We start from the raw sequence: 6,155 nt of genomic DNA on the forward strand, positions 1-6,155 counted from the left end.
GTTGGGCACACCCTAAAAACCCTGGTGGAGAAACACATTGAGCTGCAGCACACGGTGACAAGACATCAAGACTTTCAACGAAGATCAAATAGAAGTGAGATGCTTCCCTCTGTAGCTAAAACGAAACGGAGCGTTCAAAACGCAGGGCGATGTGCAGTATGACAAAAATATGGTGTTTATTGAAAATTAAACCATGTAAACCTATTCTGGTACAACTCCTAAATAAAATTATGAACCTGAAAATGAGCGGAATAGTCCAGTTGCCCTTGCCCTTGCGTAATATGACCACTTTAAGGCAGCACCTAATGATGAAAAAGTTTTTCTGTAATCTTACTTTCTTACATTTTCTCTTTGAAATACTTCTGAATGGACAGGACACATTCACAACCAGCCTTTTGATGAGGGGTTTCAAGTAGACACAGCAAGCAGTATTAAAGTATTTATGTAAACTGCTGTCTTACTTTATGACAACTCTACTTATTCATCAAAAAAGAAGGAGAATAAACACATTAATAATTCTTCTGTTGTATTATTTCTACTTGATGCTCCTGCAGTGTTTTTCCTTTTACCCAAACTTCATCTTCTACTTTACCCCCTCTCACAGTGTGTGTGTGCATATAACATCCTTCATATGCACTGAGGGGACGAGTTACTGTATCAGGTTACCCAGGAGGACTCACAGATGAGACTGCTAGGCTTGATTTAGTCAGGCCCTCCTGATTGGCAGCAGGTTGTTAATGGTGAGTCATTGGAGGACAGATCAATGCTGACAGATCCCAGAGCAGAACTCTCAATCCTGACGGAGGTGAGACGTCTCCCTCATGCCTGCCAGCTTGTTAAAAATGAAGTAGATGATTAACCATACGAACTTCCTCAGCATCCATTTTTCCATTTTAAAATGAGCATTTACAAACCTGACTGATGCAACAGTGGACTAGCAAGTGGTTCAGGATTGATTTCAAATTACTATCCAGACCACTATTAGGTTGAATTAAGAACATTTTACGAGGATTGTTCAGCTGCTCAGAAGAATGACTGCAGCACATAATGATGAACTGTTGCACTATGACTTCTGTTAGCTGATTTTTCCTGTGAAAGTGTCACGCTCACTGCTGGGAGCTCAGTATGTTTAATGCGACATCATCATCAAGCAATGATCCCTTTCTAATTTTGTGTAAATGTCCGTCGTTTAACAAGAGTCTGCCATCTGCTGATCTCTGACCCTTGCTGGTTTTTCAAAGCAGATTAACTTTTATGTGCTTTTATTACACAGTAATAAAATGTTGGTGTAGCGAAGGATTCTCTGCTCTTGTCTGTTGAATGTTTGTTTTTTACATTTACAGAGACGATAAGAGAGATTCAGGGGCGACTGGTCCCACTCACACCACCTCCAGTAATGAAAAGGTGCTCTGGAGCTGTTTAATTAGACCGACTGTAGAGACAAATGTTGGTTTTGTGCATCGTTTGGCATTTCCAGCCAGTGATCTTTTTTAGGTGCCTTAACATGACATAAGTTGTGTGGGCGGGAGAATCGATGAGAAAATTTTACGGATATTACGGAGCACCTATATTCTATAAGCCCCATTTGCAAATGTGTGTACAGTGCTCCTTCCATGCACGTTGTGTTCAGGGGTTACAGTGTGGTGTCCTTCTGCCCACTAAGATAGATTATTGTGTCAGCACACTGCCAAGTGCACAAATGTGGAAATATGGACGCCATCTGTTCATGAGAGGCAGCACCAGCTCACTGTGCCCCACCTGAGGACTGATCTATCCATCTATCTATCTATCCATCTATCTATCTATCTATCTATCTATCTATCTCTGTTTAGAACTCCTGCAGGTATCCTAGATTAATTTGCTAGGCACCCTTTGCGCACTATAAAAGATCCCCTTCTGAATATTTTAAGTAGGCTACATTTATTTAAGTACAAATTTGAGGTACTTGTACTTTGAACGAGTATTAGCATGTAAATCATTCTACTTCTACTCGACTACATTTCAGAAGGACATATTGTACTTTTTACTCCACTACATATTTCTGACAGCTCTAGTTACTTTACAAATTAAAAATATTTTCACACAAACATGACAATGAACAAATCTGAAATGATTAATTAATTGACAGAAAAGTCATTTTGACAATGGTAATTTTTCATGCAAAAATGTCAGTTTGAGCCTCTAAAATGTTATGATTTGCTGCTTTTCCTTTTTAATTATTTTAAGAATTTCAATTTTTTTTAATAATTTCAAGGTTGGGACTGTTGGTAAATGTGATGGTGTCACTTTAGGCTCGGATAATTGTGACAGCATTTCTCACAATTGTTACAAACCAAACAATCAAAATAATCAGCAGATTAATCCATTATGAAAATAATCATTAGCTCTAGTCTGAAACAAAAGTTAAAAATGAGCTCCACCTAAACCAACAACAGCAGTAAAATCCTGCTTTTACATTAATGCTTGAGTAATAATAATCTCATGATATAATATGTAATGGAATAACAGTCACAGGGAATGGTTTTCTGCATTGATTAATTTTTACTTTTAATACTTTAAGTACATTTTCCTGATTATACTTACATAATTGTATTAGGTAACATTTTTAATGCCACACTTCTACAGGTAATATTTTTACAGTGTGTATTAGTACTTTTACTCAAGTAAATGATCTAAATACTTCCTCCACCACTGTTAAGACATATACAAATACTCTATGATATGGTTTTCCCCACGAAAAGTTCAAATAAGTGGTAAAAAATTCTTCTGCTCCTTTTCCCTCATTGGAAACTCAACTTCACTGTAAAGTCTATTGCCAGTATGAGCACTGGAGACATACTGAACCCCGATTGGCCCCAAAGTAGTTGTAGTGTCACCAAATCAGATCAGCACTGCCTTTCTGTTCTGTTAGTCTCTACAGAAACAAGTAAAAAAACAAATCTGTTTGTGCCTAAAAGGTGTTATGTTTGGACAACGAAATGAGGCTTCTTAAATACTTAAAGGGCTCCAGTAAACAATAAATGTATTTGATTTGTTCAGTTATTAAACCTAGCTATAGAATGAACTCCATGCTACCGTGAAAGAGGCCTTAACGTCATGGGTTGTGGCTGGAAAAGTTGGCATGGCATTTTTTAAGCTTTAAAAAAATGACCAATAGGTCTTTTTGAAAATCACAAGTGCAAATACCATAAAATAGTGTTGTAGTCAAGACCGCCAAAACCGAGACCAAGTCAAGACCAAGACCAGAGTTTATCGAGACCGAGACAAGACCAAGACTTTTAGGGGCTGAAAGCAGTCGAGACCAAGACCAAGGGAGGGCGAGACCGAGTCAAGACCAAGACCAGTTCCCTGCATTGCATGGCAGGCAATAAAATGTGGAACAAGATCACAGGTAGTTCTCAAATTGATCTGAAAGATCCACATTCCCATTAAAACACCCACATACGACTAAGAGCCGAAATCAACGTAAGCATCGCCACCATCGACAAGACCGAGTACAAATGCGGTCGAGACCGAGACAAGTCCAAGACCATCAAAAAGTGGTGTTAAGACTGGTCTTAAGACCAAGACCAGTCTCGAGTACTACAACACTACCATAAAAAATCTATTAATAGCCCGGGCCTTTATTTGTTATTTTTTGCTTCAAAAGCTTATTTTCATGTCTCTAGTTTACCATTCCGGTATATCTGGATGAATTTTTCTGTGGTGATCATTGTTTCGGAAAATGAACTGAACAACTGAATTGTGGAGAATCTGTACAATGGTTATGCATGTCTTTAATTACATACTCTTAAACATTTATCTTTGTATGCACGATCTAAGCAGCTTAGAATTAGGCCTGTGTAAACAGTAAAAGTGCAACATACACACTGTAGTCATCATGATGCGAGACACGCCGGTCTGAGTCCTGTGAGATGCTTTGTTGGTGCTAACTTTAGCCGCCTTCAGTATCGATTGGCCAGTAGGTGGGAGATAGAGGCCCGGCAGAGGATGCAGTGATGTTTCCTCCCAGATGGACGTCTGTCTGCTGTTTGTCAGGATCCATCACACAGCAGATCTGCTGCTGAGGCAAGAAAACACAACATGTTTGTGGAGGGCATGAGCTTAGTCACTGACAAAGAGAAAGAAATGCAGTCTCTTCTATTGCAATGTGAGCAGTGCCATTGTGTATCAGCACTTTTACTGCCTATTTGTGTGTCTGCAGACATCTGCCATATTAAGGTTTTTCTAATTAGATGTAATTAAATTTTGATTTTTATTTCAGATTTGTTAGTTAGTTAGATAAAGATAGATAAAGATATAAATTAAGTCCCCTTTTATGTCTGCCTTTAAACAAAAGTGACCTGACCCATTTAACATATTTATTTGTTAATGTATGTGGTGGAACATAACTAAGTACATTTAGGCTACTACTACTAAAGCTGGGGTTGGCAATTTATTTCAGAAACATTTTTTGTTATATTTGTTAACAGAAGTCGGCACGAGTAAACACAAACACATGAACACTGGAATGCAAAGGACATCTGCTGTCACTTAGGTGTACCCGAGTACACAAACAGATGCTGCTGTCATGTGTTGCTAACACAATTCTTACAGAGTGCGCCTATGACTGGTGTGTTTGCTACAGTGTCATGTTTTTTAACATCACAACCGGACTGTTTACTTAACATCTGACCTAAACTCATTAAGTCAATCATCAGTGACCACTGTTTACCTGAGCTGTGAGCAGTGGTGGAAAAAGTGTTTAGATCCTGAAACTTAACCAAAAGTACTAACACCACAGTGAAGATACTCCGTTACAAGTTCTGCTTTTTAAAAGTAAGAATAATCAGGAAAGTAAAGTAAAGAATTAACAGTAAAAGTATTGAATGCAGAAAAAATGCTCCCTGTGACTATTATGCTATTATATAATATATCATTAGATAATTATTACTAATGCATTAATGTGAAAGCAGGATTTTACTGCTGTACTTGGTTGAGGTGGAGCTCATTTTGAACTATTGTACAGGACTATAATGATTATTTTCATTATGGATTGACCTGCTGATTATTTTCTCCATTATTCGAATGGATTGTCTATTTTGTAGAAATTCTGAAAATATTGAGAAATGCCATCAAAATTACCCAGAGCCCAAAGTGACACCTTCACAATGCTTTGCAATGTCTAAACCTCAAAATTATTCCAAACAATTTTAAATTGTTAAAATAATTTACAAGGAAAGTCAGCAAACCCTCACATTTGCAAAGCTGGAACGATGCATGACATTTTAATAAAAATTAAATAGTTGCCATTTAATTTTTTGTCTATCCATCAATCGTGTCAGCTGTTGCCTATTTTCATATTTTTTGTGTGCAAGGATTTTAATTTGTACAAGAACTAGTGCTGTCAAATATATGTAGTACATGAAAAAGTGCAATATTTCCCTCTGAATGTAGAGGAGTAGAAGTAAAAGTACCACCACTGGTTATCATTATAGGAATAATGTCAAAGGTCAAAAGTCAGCTTGTCCACGTACGTCACTGATTGTAAGCCACCAGTCGATCAGTAGGTTTTTCAGCATAACAAGCAGCAAATTAGCTGTTCCTTCCTCCATCATTAACATACTGAATCTGCCAAGCTGTTATGTAGTTTTCTGGATTCGTGCCCATGCCAGAAAAACACACAGAAATGAATCACAAACAACAGCTCATGATATTAAATTATATTTTGAGTGATGGTAGCTTCAACAGAGCCAATATCATTCAGGACATGAGTCAGATTATTATAATTTAATACTGTATGTTGAGATGTAAAGTGACACGATCACAACTTTGTATTATCCACAATAAGACTTACAAAGGAATTATAATAAAGCCTTTTTCCATTTATTGAAAGTGATGCACTTTGGCTCAATATAACTATCCGAATGAACACTGAAACCATCAATTTTGTAACTTGCTAGCCTTTTCTGCATCTCTCAGTCTCGCTCATTGGGTGGAGTTTGCTCAATTACCTTAATAATCACTGATTTGCCCATAGAGTACACTCTATCTGCTGGGGAAGACCGTGAGATGTGGTTGAAAGTTCTGGTCAAAACTAGTAAAAGATTTTTTATTTGTCTTTTTGTTGGGGAAGGGGGGGGGGGGGGGAAAGGGGTGTTTATAATGTTAAGAAT

Source organism: Micropterus dolomieu, linkage group LG02 (genome assembly GCF_021292245.1).
Source record: "Micropterus dolomieu isolate WLL.071019.BEF.003 ecotype Adirondacks linkage group LG02, ASM2129224v1, whole genome shotgun sequence".
NCBI classification, from domain to species: Eukaryota; Metazoa; Chordata; class Actinopteri; order Centrarchiformes; family Centrarchidae; genus Micropterus; species Micropterus dolomieu.